Genomic DNA, 19003 nt, shown 5'->3' on the forward strand with positions numbered 1-19003 from the left:
GAGAATGAGAGGAATCGGGGAGAAAACGTTGATCATACTAGGACACTTAGGGATTTGTTTGCACCCGTTGCAACAAACTCTCCTTCATGTATCATGTTACCCCCAACCAATGCCACTCATTTTGACCTCAAGCCTCATGTCATCCAACTCCTACCCGCATTCCATGGCTTGGACCTCGAAAATCCTTATAGCCATGTGAAGAAATTCAAGGACATCTGTGCCACCTTCAAATTTCAAAATTTTTCTGAAGAGTCTGTGCATCTTAGGCTATTTCCTTTCTCACTCCATGATAGGGCCAAAGCATGGTTGGATTCAAACATGCCTGGTTCCATCACTTCTTGGGAGAACTTGTTAAACAAGTTTTACAACAAATTCTTCCCCATATCCAAAGTCAATGAGTGTAGGAAGGAGATAAGCTCATTTACTCAAGAAGAAGATGAGAAATTTTCTGAGAGTTGGGAGAGATTTCAAGATATGCTGATTAAGTGCCCTCCACATGGATACGAGAAATGGAGACTGGTGCAATTTTTCTATCAAGGATTAACTCAATCCAATCGTAGCATGATCGAGTCAATGAACGGAGGCGCATTTCTAAGTTTGACAGGAGAGGAGGCATATAGGACCTTAGATCAGTTATCCGACAATTCCCAACAGTGGGATTTTTCAAGCTGTCGAGATAGAGCTGCTCGCATTCAGAAGAAGGGAGGCATCTATGAGGTTAAGGAGGATGTAGAATTAAAAATGAAGATCGATGCCCTTACCAAAAAGGTCGAAGCCCTAGTTGTTAGCAAATCCATGAATGCTGCCAACCCATTCCATGTTGACTGCTGTTCCATCTGTGCTAGTCCTTTGCACTTAGCACAGACTTGCCCATCATTGCCAGCTTTTGTCGAGTCACCAATGGAGCAAGTGAACGCTTTCAACGATTATCGAAAGCAAGCCAGTGGACCTTTCTCCGAATCGTACAATCCAGGGTGGCGGAACCACCCTAACTTTTCTTGGAAGCAGAACCAGCCTATGGCTCAAGGGGGAGCTCCTCACCAATCTCATACTCAATACCCCTCTGGATTTCATCAGCCGGTTCACCATCAAAGCCGTCCATCCCAGCCAGCACCATCATACCAAGCCCCGACTCAAGCCCCTGTCTCTTCTTCACAATCTTCTTTGGAAGACACTCTGAAGGCCTTCATCCAGATTACAGGCCAATCCATCAATGACGTGAAGAATGCTACCATGGTGAACACTCAAGCTATTGCCAAGATGGAGGCCCAGATTGGGCAAATTGCTAGTCACCTGGGGGAGAGAGAGAAAGGAAAGCTCCCTAGTCAACCTGTGCCGAATCCAAAGTTGCAGTTCCATGAGGGAAGTTCATCAAATGCAGTGCATGGGCAGGAGCATGTGCAAGCTGTTGTCACACTTAGATCAGGGAAACAAGTGGACAACCAAGTGGTTCACCCAGAAGAGAACCCTGCTGCACAAGAAGAACAAGGAAGCAGGAGCGTAGATGCCGAGCCATCTACATTAGCTCCAACCGTAGAGACTCCTCCTCCTAGGACGTTTATACCTAGGGCGCCTTACCCTGATAGACTTCTCGCGCCCAAGAAAGGAGGAACATTCGAGGACATTCGGGAGGTATTCAAACAAGTGCAGATCAACATTCCGTTCTTGGATGCCATCCAGCAAGTGCCGTCTTACGCCAAGTTCTTGAAGGACTTAATCACCGTCAAGCGGAGGAACAATGTCCCGAGGAAAGTTTGTTTGACCGAGCAAGTCAGCTCAATCCTCCAATACAGGCTCCCCATCAAGTACAAGGACCCTGGATGTCCTACCATCTCTTGCACGATAGGAGTCAGCCACATTGAGAAGGCCCTGCTTGACCTTGGAGCCAGTGTCAATCTCCTACCCTATTCAGTTTACCTGCAATTAGGATTAGTAGAATTGAAGCCCACCTCTATGACATTGCAATTGGCTGATCGGTCAGTGAAGATACCACGGGAAATAGTGGAGGATGTTTTGATTAAAGTGGATAAGTTTTACTTCCCCGTGGACTTCATAGTGCTTGACACCGAGCCGGTACAGAACGTTGGAGTTCAGATACTGGTAATCCTAGGGCGACCATTCTTAGCTACGGCTAACGCCCTGATCAACTGTAGGACGGGGGTAATGAAGATCTCTTTCGGCAACATGACGGTAGAGCTGAACATTTTCACCATCAGTAAAAAGCCGAGGGAGTGCGATGAGATCAACAATGTCTGCTTGATAGAGGAAATCCTGGAGGAAAGCATTGAAGAATCAAGCATTCAAGACCCCCTGGAAGCATGCCTTGCTCAATTTGGAGAGGATCTGGACTTGGATGTCCTGCTTGAGCAAGCAAATGCTGTTTTGGAGTTTGCTCCTCTGGAGAGCAAGAAGGAAGAGGAGGCAGCAGTACCTGAGCCTCCAAAGAAGGAACTTAAGCCCTTACCAGACAATCTCAAGTATAAGTTCCTCGGTCCAGCAGAGACTTTGCCTGTAATCATAGCTTCAGATCTTCACACCGCTCAGGAGGAGAGGTTGTTAGATGTCTTGAGGGAGCATAAGGAAGCTATAGGCTGGACCATTGAAGACATTAAGGGAATCAGCCCCTCGGTGGTGATGCATAGGATACACTTGGAAGAAGACACCAAGCCATCGAGGGAGCCACAGAGAAGGCTAAACCCGACCATGCAAGAAGTCGTCAGAGGAGAAGTCATCAAGTTGTTGGATGCTGGCATCATCTACCCTATCTCTGACAGCAAATGGGTGAGCCCCATTCATGTCGTACCGAAGCGAGCTGGAGTTACAGTCGTGCAGAACAAGGAAGGCGAGTTGGTTCCAACTCGAGTACAGTCTGGATGGAGAGTCTGCATCGACTACCGCATGCTGAACACCGCCACCAGGAAAGATCACTTTCCTCTTCCGTTCATTGATCAAATGGTGGAGCGGTTGGCCGGGCACGAGTATTATTGCTTTTTGGACGGTTATTCTGGATATAACCAGGTCCCTGTGGACCCTGAAGACCAAGAGAAGACGACCTTCACTTGTCCGTTCGGAACGTTCGCCTACCGACGCATGCCCTTTGGCTTATGCAATGCACCCGCTACGTTTCAGCGGTGCATGATTAGCATCTTTTCTGATATGGTGGAGCGTTTTCTGGAGGTGTTTATGGACGACTTCTCAGTTTTCGGGTCATCTTTTGAGGAGTGTTTGCACCACCTCACGTTGGTTTTGGAGAGGTGTAAAGAGAAGAACCTAGTGCTCAATTAGGAGAAGTGCCATTTTATGGTGCAACAAGGAATCGTGCTCGGGCACGTCATCTCTTGTCGGGGGATTGAAGTCGACAAGGCGAAGGTAGATCTGATATCCAACCTCCCTCCCCCACGGACGGTAAAAGAGGTTCGCTCTTTTCTGGGCCATGCAGGATTCTATCGGCGATTCATTCAGGATTTCAGCAAAATCGCCCGGCCCTTGTGCAAACTGTTGGTGAAGGAGGCCCCTTTCATTTTTTATGAAGATTGTAAGAAGGCATTTGGGGCCTTGAAGGCAATTCTGACGTCCACACCCATCATTCGGCCCCCAAGCTGGGGTACACCTTTCGAGATCATGTGTGACGCGTCAGATTACGCCGTTGGAGCTGTGTTGGGGCAGCGCGTTGACAAACTTCCCCACGTCATTTACTATGCAAGTCGGACTCTGAACGACGCCCAGCTAAATTATTCGACCACTGAGAAGGAGCTACTGGCAGTCGTGTTTGCTCTGGACAAGTTTCGATCCTACCTACTAGGATCGAAAGTCATCATCTACTCGGATCACGCGGCATTGAAGTATCTTTTTTCCAAAAAAGATGCTAAATCTCGCCTCATCCGGTGGATTTTGCTCTTACAAGAGTTCGACATTGAGATTCGGGACAAGAAGGGTTCCGAAAATGTGGTGGCTGATCATCTCTCGAGGATTACTGTGGACTTCACGGAAGAAGCCGCCCCCATTTCTGAGACCTTCCCCGATGAGCAGTTGATGCATATTGCTCATGCTCACTCACCATGGTTTGCTGACATAGTGAACTATCTTGTCACCGGTCAAATGCCTTTGCATTGGGGACGGCAAGATAAGTCCAAATTTATGTCCATGGTGAAGAATTTTTTCTGGGACGATCCTTACTTGTTCAAGTATTGTCCCGATCAGATCATTAGGAGATGCATTCCCTAGCCTGACCAATCCAGTGTCATCTCCTTCTGTCATGATCATGCCTGTGGAGGCCACTTCAGTGCAAAGAAGACCGCTGCAAAGATTTTGCAGTGCGGATTTTACTGGCCTACCATCTTTCAAGATGCTCACACTTATTGTGTTGCATGCGAGCGCTGTCAGAAGCTAGGGAGTATTTCACGTCGAAATATGATGCCCCTCAACCCGATTCTTATTGTTGAAATTTTTGATGTATGGGGCATTGATTTCATGGGACCTTTCCCAAACTCCTTCGGCTATCTGTACATTTTGGTTGCTGTAGACTACGTGTCCAAATGGGTAGAGGCAGTTGCCTGCAAGACCAACGACCACAGAGTTGTGGTCCAGTTTTTAAAAGACACTATATTTGCTCGTTTTAGTACTCCTCGAGCAATTATTAGTGATGGTGGAAAGCACTTCTGCAACCAGGTCTTCGAACAGCTGATGAAGAAATATTGTATCACGCACAAGGTTGCCACTCCCTATCACCCTTGTGGAGGTTTCAAACAGAGAGATCAAGAGGATTTTAGAGAAGACGGTGAACCCGTCAAGGAAAGATTGGTCTCTCCGGTTGAACGATGCATTATGGGCATACCGAACAGCGTTCAAGACACCGATTGGCATGTCACCTTACCGTATCGTGTACGGGAAAGCATGCCATCTGCCTGTGGAGTTGGAGCACAGAGCCTACTGGGCCATTAAACAGCTAAATTTCGATCTCACAAAGGCTGGCTCACAGAGGAAGCTCCAACTCAATGAATTGGAAGAGCTGAGGAACGATGCTTATGACTGTGCTAGGATGTCAAAGCACGGATGAAGAAGGTTCACGACCAGCACATATTGAGACGATCTTTTGAGCCTGGTCAGAAAGTCCTTCTTTACAATTCACGTCTGCATCTGTTTCCAGGGAAGCTCCGATCTCGATGGACAGGCCCTTTCATAGTTCGATCAGTGTTTTCTTATGGGGCCATTGAGATTGATGATCCAAAAAATGGCAGCACGTTCAAGGTGAACGGGCAACGACTGAAGCCATTTTTGGAGTTACAGAGCTCGGAGGTTGAGACGACCCTTTTAGAGGACCCGAGTTATTCGGAGTAATTGTCGTCAGGATGGAAAGTCTGGCTGAAGACTGAAAACTTAGCGCTTGTGGGAGGAAACCCTCATCATTTTTTTCCTATCATTTGATTGTCTTGCTTTAGTTGTGATTTTCAGGACAGTGTCTGCCGTTCAAGTTTGGGGGAACGCTTCTCTTGCAGTGTGCCCAACTTGCATCACCACTTCGGTATTGTATCTCTAGCCACATTGGGGACAATGTGTCCTTTTAGTTTGGGGGTGGGATAGACATTTCTGTCTATTTTCATTTAATTCTTGCTTTGTTGCCTTGTTAATACTCATTAAAAAAAAAAAAAAAAAAAAAAAAAAAAAAAAAAAAGAGCCTTATTGTTAGTTGAGCATGGTTACATCTTACTATGGTTTGCACCTCATTGGTTTGTTTAACATGTTGAATTTTGCATATCATTAAAATCTGAGATCTTTTGACTCATCTTTGGATTAGAGAGACTTGACATGTTTAATTTATTTAGCACAAGCACATTAGCATTGTTTCTGTGGGGTATGAGGTTTGAATTGAAATTTATATGTCTTGAGATTTGTAGGATAACTTGTTGATGAAACCTTGGCTTATTGTAAAAAAACAAATAATAATAATAATAATATCACCAATTTGACTTCTCATTGAGTAATCGGGCCCCTTGCCTCATTAAGCATTGGGTGTTCGCGTAAAAAGATGAGAATTTCAGTTTGGATGATTGTTTGGCTAGATTTGACTTCGTAGCCTTTTTGACTTGAGTAATTAAGCCCTTAGGGATGTTTTTACATCTAGTGCCCTAAAACCATCTGGTTTGGGAGTCACTGGCCCAACCTTAAATTAAAAACATAAAAATTAAACATTTACAAAGGAAAAAAGGTATGGGGCAGGAAAATATAGTCCAAGAAGGAGAGAAACAGAGGCTACGCCCCTGCTCTCACACTTCTCTTCATCCCCCGTTTCTCTCTTTTTTTCTCCTCCCCACCTTTTCTCTTCTCTCCTCTCCTTCTATTTATAGACTAAAACTAGTGAAGTGTTGGTGTTTTTTTTTTTTGTGCTCCAAAACATTGCTGCCAGCACAGCTTGGTCTTTGGGAGTTGCTGGACGTGCATGAGCTGCTGTCCATGGGAGCTACTGGTGCTGCAGAGTGCTACAGGTTGCTGTCTGGCGTGGAGGTGTGCTGCAGGTGCTGCTGTCCAAGTGCAGGAGCTGTCTGGCGTGGTGGAAGGTGCTGCAGGTGCTGCTGTCCAAGTGCAGGAGATGCTGCAGGTTGCTGTCCAGCTGCTGTCCAGGCGTGGAGTGTGCTGCTGCTTGGGGAGAAGAGAAATGCTGCTGTGCAGGTTTTTGGGAAGAGCTGCTGCCCAGCTTGGGGAGAGAAGGAATGGGACAACAAAAATAAGAGAGATGGACAAACTTCTGGATTTTCAGGATGATCCAACGACTAAAATTAAAACAGCCATATCTTTTTGTATGTATCTCCAAATAGGCTGAAACTTGTTGGGTTGGAAAGCTGACATCTTGAACTTCAATTTAGACCTAAGAAACTCTCAAAAAGGATATCGTTTGGTCCTGTCATGAAAGGTCTAAATCTAGCCAAATTTTCTTGTATTTTGCTTGAATTATATCATTTCTCTCTTATTGTCCTACAAAACATAAAAAACACTAAAACTAACCAAAGCATCAGAAAATAACAAAGCTAAAGGTTTAACTAATGTAAATTAAGGGGTCCAAATATGCACTTTTTGGCACTCATCATAGTTCGTTTCATTGTTATTATTATTATCTCAATAATATTATAACACCTTAAATATATATATTACACAATAATATCAATTAGTCCACTGAATAATTCAGTCTGTCTATTTATTAATCCTGTAATATTATTAGAGTCTAATAATATTATTCTTTATTTATAAAATCATGGTTTAAAAATAATAAGACCAAAGAATATTTATTTTCATAAATATTCATGTATTCCTTATTTTTTACCGGGGATTAAAATATTGTGTTTAAAGCTCGTATTTTATTCACAGCTGGACGTGAATATTGTTTCCTACAATATTAAGCCATTCGAGCATCGAGTCATGAGAATCGAACGTCAATTCTAGACTTGTCTATTTTATTCAGTCTTAATTCAATTTAAGACATTTTATTTTATTACTTAAAATATGGGGCGCTACACCCATCAGCCAACTTTAGTCAATGAGTAGCTTCTTGACCAAAATGCCCTGCAAATTGGGTGTGTATTGACCGTTTTAATGGGGCTTTTTTTTGACTATTTCGAGGGGGCTTTTTTGTCATGTCAGGGGTAACTTGGAAAAAATCAAATCTGTCCCACCTTGTTTCACACACTAGGCATTGATTTTTCCCAATACTGAAATGACAAAAATCTAGGGCAACTGAGCACGTCAGGGGGAAATGCCGAAATGGCCTTAACTTTCAACCAAATTTCTCTAACTAAGTAAAAATCAGCTTGTCTTCAGTTTTGGAGACACTTAGGGCCAGCTAGTCTTGATCTTTTAATTTATTTCTATTACAAACTCGACAGTTGGGTCATTTAGGCATCGGTTTTGGTCAAAAAGTCAATTGTCTCCAAATTGAATTCTAACTTTACAGAATTCAAGTATTAACTATATATATATATATATTATATTGAGTCATTATAAGTCCTAAAAACATATTTATCATTTCCAAATTTAGAAGTCAAATGTTAGTAAAAATGTAACGCCCCCAAACCGCTAAGGGTTAGGTTCGTCCTTTTCTCTTTAAAAACTGCAAAGATTCGTAAGGTCTGCCAAATATCTTAACTAGTATGCTGATTTAAATAAATAAAAATAATAATGATTTTAAAACTCAGAGTTTTTAATAAATGCGGAAACGGTTATTTAGAAAATTTAATTATAAAGATACAATAACTGAGAATTTAAAGAAAACTAAAGTTGTTGTGCAAGTGCACTTATTAGGGTAACATAAATGAAATGTTCTAATGCATTCCTAGATCCCATCCCGGCCACCTACGTCTCTCTGTTCATAACCTGAAAACAAAAACAAAATAAGGGGTGAGCACAAAAATATACTCAGTAAAGAAATCCTCAACCATAAAACAGTTGAGTAAAATTCTTTTAAAAATCTCCAAAACAATTGTCAAAAACTCATTTTTATATACAAGATATAATATATGTTTGAAATTAATCATTACTCATAATATGCCTGGTATACTATTACGCCCTGTGTACGTATGGTTGCGCGGTCGTTGCTGTGACCTTGGGCAGGTAACGCGGTTTACCTGTGGCCACAGGCCCCACCCCCGTCAGCTAATTAATTGAAGTGCACTTAGACTGACATAGAGACAGATACCGCTTTCACTAAGTGAATTAGCGGGTGCGCTTCCACCTCAAGCTCCGGTACCGAGCTAAATCTCTGCGAATCTCTGCGGGTCTAGGGCCCAAAATAATAGTCTCCTCCACACACGTGCCATTTTCTCAAATATTTATATATATCTCATAGAGTTTTCTCACAAAACTTTCTCATTATTTACTTGTATATCCAGGGGCAACGTGTTGGAGGGTTTTTACTCAAAATCACGATTTCCAAAAATATTATTTTTACTCAATAATTTTCACATCAAAACCAACAAATCCTTTATATAAACAAAATAATTTAATAATTTGAAATACTAAAAAAAATAATCAAATCGCAATTATGCAAATAAAGGAATAATTAAAGTAATATAATAATTTGAGAAGGGGTAGAGGTTTCCCTTACTTGGATTTTCCCTTAGTATCGGGATCGGGCTTTGTATAGTTTCTTGGTTTATTAAATAAGAATTTTCACTAGAAAATCCAGTGAAAACGATGAGTTCGGTCACGGGAAAATCGCCGGAAAATCACCGGAAAAGTCACCGGAAGTCTGCCGGAGATGGGTCACCGGCGGGTCGGGTTTCCGGGTTCGGGTCACGGGTATGGGCTACTGCCGGGTCGGGCTTCGGGTCTGGTCTCATGGGTTATGGGCTCGGGTTATGGGTTATGGGTTATTGGGCTTCTGGTTCTGGGCTGGGCCGGATAGTTCTCGGCCTGGTTTGCTGGGTTTGGCTTGCAGATCACAGTTGGATCGTTTGAGTTGGGCCGACTAGGTTGGGCTCATGGATTCAAGTCCACGGGTTGGTTGGGTCATGGGTCAAGGTTGGATTTACGCACGGGTCTCGGCTTCTTCATAAAACTCTGCCTCCTCATCTTTCATTCTCTCTCTGTTTCGGCCAGACAAGGAAGAACGAGCAGGAAAAAAGGCTCAGAAGATCGCTACATTTGGTCGTCGGATTTCTGGATGGCACGAACGGAATGGACTGGGTCGATGGGTCGCGAGTGTGGGTCACACGTTACTAGGTCACTGCCACAGGTTCTGGATGATCGGGTTCCTGCTGGAAGATCACTGAAGCCACCGGAAGAGCTACTGGAGGTCGCCGGGTTGCTGGGGTCTGGGTCCGGTTTCATGCACGCACGGTCTGGGTTTTGGTCACTAGGTTCGTGCTTGCTGGTTCGCCGAGCTCATGGGTCCACCGAGATTCGTTAGTCACGGCTGGTCACGGTTATTGATCGGGTCTCCGGGGTTATGGATTTTCGGATAGTTCTGGGTTCATGCCGAGTCTCGGGTTCAAGCGGGGTCACGGGTCTAAAGTATTCGGTGGGTTACACACTTCCTCTACAAATCGGCTTCTCCCTCTCTCGGTTTCTCATATTTCCTCATTTAATTTCTCCCACACTCACCGTCTCTCACTACCTCACTCTGTCTCCTATAACTCTCAAATTGCAAAGAGACAGGAAAAGAATGAGGAAGAAGGAGAAAGGAGAAGAAAGAACGAAGGAGGGGTGTGATTTGCAGGAGAATTGGTGCTCAGTTATATAGCTGAGAGTGAGTGGGAGGTTTGGTGAAGTGGAGAAGATGATTGCCGCAGTGGTCGATTAGGAAATTGCAGTGGAGGATTAATAAATGAAAGTGGAGGAGTTTGGTGAAGTGATCTTGCAAAGTTGAGGATTATTTGAAGCTAATGGAGAAGTTTGGTGAGTGAATGAGTGCCTGAGTTAGTGTCGCAGTGGAGAGTAATAAAAAAAACAGAGTGGAGGAATAAGCAAATAAAAGAAATAGAAAGAAGAAGATGCTTAAAATAAATGATGAAATATTATAAAGTTTTTATTATTAAAACCATATATTATAAATTTATGAAAATAAGGTAATAAATTTTTACGGTTAATTATCCGTCTATAATATTAACTCAGTAATATATATTTGGTGATAAAAATATTGTCAGTTTATTAAAACACCGGTTCTCAAATCAGTTGAAAATATTTATAAATCAATTTTATAAAACGAACGATTACATAAATAATCATTCATATTTTTTTAAATATCAAAAATATGTTTTAAAAACTGGGGTGTTACATTCTTCCCCCCTTAACAGAATTTCGTCCTCAAAATTTATAAGCTATGCTTCATATAAAGTTTATATTAAGGTAAAATTTAGATTTTCAAAACATAAGTCTAGTAATACAGTTTTATGTAAAACATCAAGAAAATAACCGAGTATACGACCGTATGATTAATTATCAAATATGGAATTTTATGCTCATTACAAGAAGTATACAAATGGGTAGGTTGCAGAAAAGAAAACGTTTCATTTCTCATTAAAGGAAAATTTCTACAACAAATTTCTTTGTGAGGATGTTTTCTGATAATCTTGGTGGAAAGCTTGCCAAATGGAAACATGGAAATCAAGACGGTTGGGCAAGCAGTCAGGGAAAGGATATGAGTGCGGTACTCATATCGTGGTGCTCTCTCTCTTCTGTCATAGATCGCCATCACCGGATTGAGAGTAGATGCTAGAAAAGTTTATGGTGATGCGAAGGAAGAGAAAGATACTTCATCTCAGAAGCGTGATCAAGGATAATCTTGCTTCTGGATGACATGATCAAAAATAATTTTGCTTCGTTGTATGTGAATCTGGTTGTGATGCTGCATTTTTCCAACTTTAGACTTTGAAATTGGTTATGAAACTACATCTTCCTTCTCGGGAAGCGATGATACCAGAAGAAAATTTTGGCTTTCAAAGTGTGAAGAGTTGAGAGCTCAAAGGTGTGCTTTGCAAGGAAGAAGATGAGCGAATTTATAGAAGAGATTTGAGAAGGGTCGGTGCAAGTGGTACCGACAGTGGATCGTAAAATCTTCCTACTTTTCTCGAAACGCTCATCCAGCTCATTCTCGGGATGCCCTTCTACGACTGCTAGTTGCGGAAAGTGCGGCGATGATTCCGGAAAAGTCTTGGGTGAATTCGGAATTCGAGAAGGTGAAAAGGGTGAAAATTGAAAAAGAAAGAGAGCTCGTGATTCGAGAGCTGTCTGCTAGTGGTAGTGGCAGCTGCGCTCAGAATGACGTTGATTAGACTGCGTCTCGTTCACTGATTAAGTTCTCTTTTCTTCCTTCAGATCTTTCGAATAACCGCATCATTTCTATCTTTGAGGAGTATCATCTTAGTTTTTCTAAAAATGGCTTCCTCATCCTCTCAAAATAATTTTGATCTAAATACTGCGCCTGAAGTACAACCAGAAATTTGGCGTCCATTGTTCCTATCTCAGAGAGGTCCTCTTATGACTAATGACTCTGTGATGCAGAGTGATGCAGTAGCTGTATCCGTGGCTCAAGGCATCATAACTCCTCGAGATGAAAAGTTGTTGGCGGATAGGACTGATGCTCAAGCCATCAATGACTCTTTGGCTTTCAGTATTCAGGGTGCTTCTTCTGTTGCAAATATGGCTCGACGTCTGCAAGTTCGGGGAAATGAAATTCAAGTGCAGAAAGCTCAAATTTCGACTTTGCAGCGAATGTATATGGACTTTAGACGAAGAAATAGGGTTCTTCAGCAAGAGAATAAAAGGCTGAAGAAGGTGGTAGATTCGTATGCGAAAGACTTGGAAAAGAGGTATGCTGACTTGGAGCAAAACACTAATCGTCTCCAAGAACAATACCAGGATCTCTTGCGTGCAGTCCAAGATCTTAGGGTTTTCCGCTCTGAGGCTTAGCCAGGTATTCTATTTGATCTAGCAGTTCTTTACTAACAAAAATAAATAACTAACTGCAGTACTATAAAATACTCGCAGGTATAAGCATACCTAACTCTCCGGGAATGATGCAGAAAAGGTCCGATTGCAAGTCTATGGTTTTTCTTTGAATCACCAGTAGTCTATCTTGTAAAACAATAATTATTCTCTACGTACTGTTCTTATCTCTAAAACTCTCCTAAGGTTGCTATAATCCTTTGAACTGTTATTTCATTTCGACCTATTGCTAAGGTATAAATCTTGTATAATATCATGATCCTCTCTCTTATTCCTGCATAACTATTATCATCCTCAAATTGCAATAGATTAAAACCTTAGTATTACTCCAATTTAATTATGCAGTCAATCAATACTCCGATTTGCTAATTATAAACTTATCCGTCAAGCAGGGATATCTAAGAAAATCAATAAATCACATAATCAAAATTTTATTTAACTTAAGCTCTAGAAAGACCTCAAATATATATAAACTTCCCCAAAGTTCGTCAGATGCATAGGGAAAATAATCTCTCCAAAAATCATTAAATCATTTGATCAACTAATTTCCTCATAAATCAGAAATTTACGCTTTATACACCTATCTTCAAAGATACCAGATTTGGAATAATAGATACCCATTAGTCATAACATATCTTTCCTTTACATCCTAGGGTTAATCGGATAAACCTCAAATGTGTTCAGCTAGGAATCATACGTTCACTTAATATCTAATTCATTAAATCAGTCATCTCCAAAAATCAATGTGTTATCAACATCTAATATTACAATCAATTACCATATTCCTGTAGCCTGATTTAGGAATAACTTCCTTTTGTCCTTCACATAGCATTACTCACCTTTCTAAAATTCAACTAGGCATCAATATAAGTGGTATATCATAACCTATTCTCCATATATGTTCATCAATAGGGGTTGAAGTTTCCTTCCATTAGGAAATTCTTTAACATAAGTCTAAGTCTAACCATTCTTATCTTCAAGTAGACGATAGTCGTTCATTCCTTAGACCTCAAACACGTAAATCACATCAGGGAAATTACACTAAGCATCAAACTATAAATCAAGATATGGTTTACCTCAATCATCCTCAAATGCAGCTTAGTGGGAGGCAAAAATAAATTCCTCAAGTAAATTCTTAGTCTATAGAATTCTCCAATGTTCAATTAGTTAGCTATCTCCTCTAGTCAATTCAATTGATCTCTTATAGCTCAAAAATTTGTTCTGATTGTACATGTATTACATCATCAGCTAGGGTATAAAGCTTTAAAATAAAATCTTGTAAATAACCCTTATCTGAAAAGATTTTGTTTCTCCTATCCTCAAAAGGGTGTACAAAAATTATGTCTCTTACCTTTATCTCCAAATTAGTCCATAGACTTCAATTTATCATTTAGACATTATCCTCATAAGTCAATGGATTCGACCTTAACCTCAATCCAATTCAATTTTACCATTGATCAATCCTCAAATATGATAATTAGAGCATTTCTCAAACTTAAGATCTTCCGAAAGATTCATCTTATCATGTGGACTATCTTATCCTCTAGAAAACTTCAAAAATTCCTCAATATATTCTAACTTCTCTAAAGTTACCAGATCACAAGACTATAATTGCTCTAAAGATCATCAATTTACTCGATCAACTTATTCTCTTATATGTCCTTAAAACACATGAATCAGTATCTATAGATTAAGTGTCCATCTTCAAATGGATACCATATTCAAGATCATAGATATCTTTGTTTACATCCTACAGTAAATCAAGAAATCTCTAAACTTCAATATTTTTCTCTATGCACATAAAATATCCATGTGATGCTTAATATATTTATTGACTTAATATCCATAAATCTGCACAGTTATTAAGCATCCGAATTTCTATAATCTTTATCTCTAAAAGCATTTCATAAATCATGACTATACCTCAAAATATTGTGGTCATCAATACCTAATCATCCAAAACAAGTTGGTTTATAACCGATGAAATTTGCTATTCCTCGAGAAAGATTGTACAACTTAACACTTAGTTAAACAGGTCTTGAAAACCTATCATACTTTGATACTGATCATAACTTACTCCTTAGTATTGATTCCAACTTAGAGGCTTCAACCTTAATAAGATCAATCCTAGGGTTCACAAAGTCAAACTGCTATGATGCAATTCCCTACAGGGGTAGCTACTGCTAGTTCTACATCTAACTACTCAGACATCAAGTTATAGTCTCGTGAAAAAGAGCATGACATAAATGAATGCGTTGTATCAGAGTCAAAGAGCACAGTAACCTGGTGGAATGAAATCAAAAGTGTACCCGTCACTACTTCGTTTGACGCTGCTACATCACCTGAAGTTAGGGTATATACACGTGCAGGCGTAGTATTCCGTTGTTCCCCTGCAATCCTTAGCGAGGTGTTAAAAAAAAAAAATAGTGAATGATTCCCTAGCACTGAATACAAAACAAGAAAGGACGGACTCTGCTAGGCCGGAATGTGATTCCCCATTACCCCACTAAGTCTATCTTAATGATCTAGCTCCTAAAGTCTACAGAACCTTATAACCTTTGCTCTGATACCAAAACTGTAACGCCCCCAAACCGCTAAGGGTTAGGTTCGTCCTTTTCTCTTTAAAAACTGCAAAGATTCGTAAGGTCTGCCAAATATCTTAACTAGTATGCTGATTTAAATAAATAAAAATAATAATGATTTTAAAACTCAGAGTTTTTAATAAATGCGGAAACGATTATTTAGAAAATTTAATTATAAAGATACAATAACTGAGAATTTAAAGAAAACTAAAGTTGTTGTGCAAGTGCACTTATTAGGGTAACATAAATGAAATGTTCTAATGCATTCCTAGATCCCATCCCGGCCACCTACGTCTCTCTGTTCATAACCTGAAAACAAAAACAAAATAAGGGGTGAGCACAAAAATATGCTCAGTAAAGAAATCCTCAACCATAAAACAGTTGAGTTAAATTCTTTTAAAAATCTCCAAAACAATTGTCAAAAACTCATTTTTATATACAAGATATAATATATGTTTGAAATTAATCATTACTCATAATATGCCCGGTACACTATTACGCCCTGTGTACGTAGGGTTGCGCGGTCGTTGCTGTGACCTTGGGCAGGTAACGCGGTTTACCTGTGGCCACAGGCCCCACCCCCGTCAGCTAATTAATTGAAGTGCACTTAGACTGACATAGAGACAGATACCGCTTTCACTAAGTGAATCAGCGGGTGCGCTTCCATCTCGAGCTCCGGTACCGAGCTAAATCTCTGCGAATCTCTGCGGGTCTAGGGCCCAAAATAATAGTCTCCTCCACACACGTGCCATTTTCTCAAATATTTATATATATCTCATAGAGTTTTCTCACAAAACTTTCTCATTATTTACTTGTATATCCAGGGGCAACGTGTTGGAGGGTTTTTACTCAAAATCACGATTTCCAAAAATATTATTTTTACTCAATAATTTTCACATCAAAACCAACAAATCCTTTATATAAACAAAATAATTTAATAATTTGAAATACTAAAAAAAATAATCAAATCGCAATTATGCAAATAAAGGAATAATTAAAGTAATATAATAATTTGAGAAGGGGTAGAGGTTTCCCTTACTTGGATTTTCCCTTAGTATCGGGATCGGGCTTTGTATAGTTTCTTGGTTTATTAAATAAGAATTTTCAATAGAAAATCCAGTGAAAACGATGAGTTCGGTCACGGGAAAATCGCTGGAAAATCACCGGAAAAGTCACCGGAAAGTCACCGGAAAAGTCACCGGAAGTCTGCCGGAGATGGGTCACCGGCGGGTCGGGTTTTCGGGTTCGGGTCACGGGTATGGGCTACTGCCGGGTCGGGCTTCGGGTATGGGCTCATGGGTTATGGGCTCGGGTTATGGGTTTGATGGGTTATGGGTTATGGGTTATTGGGCTTCTGGTTCTGGGCTGGGCCGGATAGTTCTCGGCCTGGTTTGCTGGGTTTGGCTTGCAGATCACAGTTGGATCGTTTGAGTTGGGCCAACTAGGTTGGGCTCATGGATTCAAGTCCACGGCTTGGTTGGGTCATGGGTCAGGGTTGGATTTACGCACGGGTCTCGGCTTCTTCATAAAACTCTGCCTCCTCATCTTTCATTCTCTCTCTGTTTCGGCCAGACAAGGAAGAACGAGCAGGAAAGAAGGCTCAGAAGATCGCTACATTTGGTCGCCGGATTTCTGGATGGCACGAACGGAATGGACTGGGTCGATGGGTCGCGAGTGTGGGTCACACGTTACTGGGTCACTGCCACAGGTTCTGGATGATCGGGTTCCTGCTGGAAGATCACTGAAGCCACCGGAAGAGCTACTGGAGGTCGCCGGGTTGCTGGGGTCTGGGTCCGGTTTCATGCACGCACGGTCTGGGTTTTGGTCACTGGGTTCGTGCTTGCTGGTTCGCCGAGCTCATGGGTCCACCGAGATTCGTTAGTCACGGCTGGTCACGGTTATTGATCGGGTCTCCGGGGTTATGGATCTTCGGATAGTTCTGGGTTCATGCCGAGTCTCGGGTTCAAGCGGGGTCACGGGTCTGAAGTGTTCGGTGGGTTACACACTTCCTCTGCAAATCGGCTTCTCCCTCTCTCGGTTTCTCATATTTCCTCATTTAATTTCTCCCACACTCACCGTCTCTCACTACCTCACTCTGTCTCCTATAACTCTCAAATTGCAGAGAGACAGGAAAAGAATGAGGAAGAGGGAGAAAGGAGAAGAAAGAACGAAGGAGGGGTGTGATTTGCAGGAGAATTGGTGCTCAGTTATATAGCTGAGAGTGAGTGGGAGGTTTGGTGAAGTGGAGAAGATGATTACCGCAGTGGTCGATTAGGAAATTGCAGTGGAGGATTAATAAATGAAAGTGGAGGAGTTTGGTGAAGTGATCTTGCAAAGTGGAGGATTATTCGAAGCTAATGGAGAAGTTTGGTGAGTGAATGAGTGCCTGAGTTAGTGTCGCAGTGGAGAGTAATAAAAAAAACAGAGTGGAGGAATAAGCAAATAAAAGAAATAGAAAGAAGAAGATGCTTAAAATAAATGATGAAATATTATAAAGTTTTTATTATTAAAACCATATATTATAAATTTATGAAAATAAGGTAATAAATTTTTACGGTTAATTATCCGTCTATAATATTAACTCAGTAATATATATTTGGTGATAAAAATTGTTACCCAGATAATCAACCCTAGAGGGGGGTGAATAGGGTTGATGACAAACTTTTCTTTTAATAAAAATTATACTGAATTAAGAATATAGAACAATATAAAATGCAGTATAATGCAAACAATATAAATATTGGAACAATAATGAAGAGATAGAGAGAGAGAGATTCAAACTCAGCGATTTATCGTGGTTCGGTCCACCTGACCTACGTCCACTCCCCAAGCACACCACTTGAGATTTCAATCCACTGAACGAAACTCCTTGCAGGTGGAGTTAAAAACCTTTACACTTCAAGAGTAACCTACTCTTCTTCACAAGGTGGAAAATCTCCTTCACACCTCACAAGGGTCACACCAACCCTCTTGATACAATAGATTGTGGATCGGGTTTGAGATTTCTCTCACAATAACAATTCTCCTTTTTGAGAAGGATATACAATAAGGCTTTTACAACAAAATCTCTCTCACTAGAACTCTTGTATGAAATGAACTTGAAGGCTCAAATGAATTTGAATGAAAGAAAGAATGCTTTGAGTTCTAAGCTTGCTTGTTTCTCACTTGATTGAATGATGTTAAAAATGAGAGCTAAGGTCATGTATTTATAGGACAAGCAAGAAAATAACCGTTGGAGAGAATTTGAATTATGCTAGCTAATTTTCCAAGTTGCAACCACATTTTCAAAGTCTGAATTCGTTGCTAGCTAACCTTTCAAGTTGGCAACCAGATTTTCAAAGTTAGAGTTTGTTGCTAGCTAACCTTTCAAGTTGGCAACCAGATTTTCAAAGTCTGAATTCGTTGCTAGCTAACCTTTCAAGTTGGCAACCAGATTTTCAAAGTCAGAGTTTGTTGCTAGCTAACCTTTCAAGTTGGCAACCAGATTTTCAAAGTCTGAATTCGTTGCTAGCTAACCTTTCAAGTTGGCAACCAGATTTTCAAAGTCAGAGTTCGTGGGTAGCTAACTTTTCAAATTGTAACCAGATTTTCAAAGTCAGAAATCGTGGGTAGCTAACTTTTCAAATCTGAAATTTGGTTTTCAAAGACAAAATAAATTCCAGCAGAATTTTTATACTTGAAATCTGATTTTAATGTATTTTTCGTATTTCAAAAATCCATGTATGCAATGTATGAAGGGTCCTAAGGTCATTCTAGAGTAAGGAGCCTCAGGAGTTCAATCATATAAGAGCTTTACAAGAATACCCTAATAAAATACGGATTCTTCAATCTTGAGTTCTTCAGTGCTTAAGGGCTTCTTGCTTAGAATTCCAAATGCCTTTGATTCTTTTTGGTCCTTTGAGAATGTGTGCTCGAATGTTCTTTGCAACTATCATACTTGAAGTAAATACATTAGAGCAACAAGATATAATTTGTTATCATCAAAATAT

At 40.7% G+C, this 19003-nt stretch overlaps 1 pseudogene; it reads left to right on the forward strand.

The window, feature by feature from the left end:
• Window positions 1–391: 391 nt before the first annotated feature.
• LOC133878419 (uncharacterized) lies at window positions 392–5274 on the forward strand (annotated as a pseudogene).
• The last annotated feature ends 13729 nt before the right edge of the window (window positions 5275–19003 follow it).

This window comes from Alnus glutinosa, chromosome 9 (genome assembly GCF_958979055.1).
Source record: "Alnus glutinosa chromosome 9, dhAlnGlut1.1, whole genome shotgun sequence".
Taxonomy (NCBI): Eukaryota; Viridiplantae; Streptophyta; class Magnoliopsida; order Fagales; family Betulaceae; genus Alnus; species Alnus glutinosa.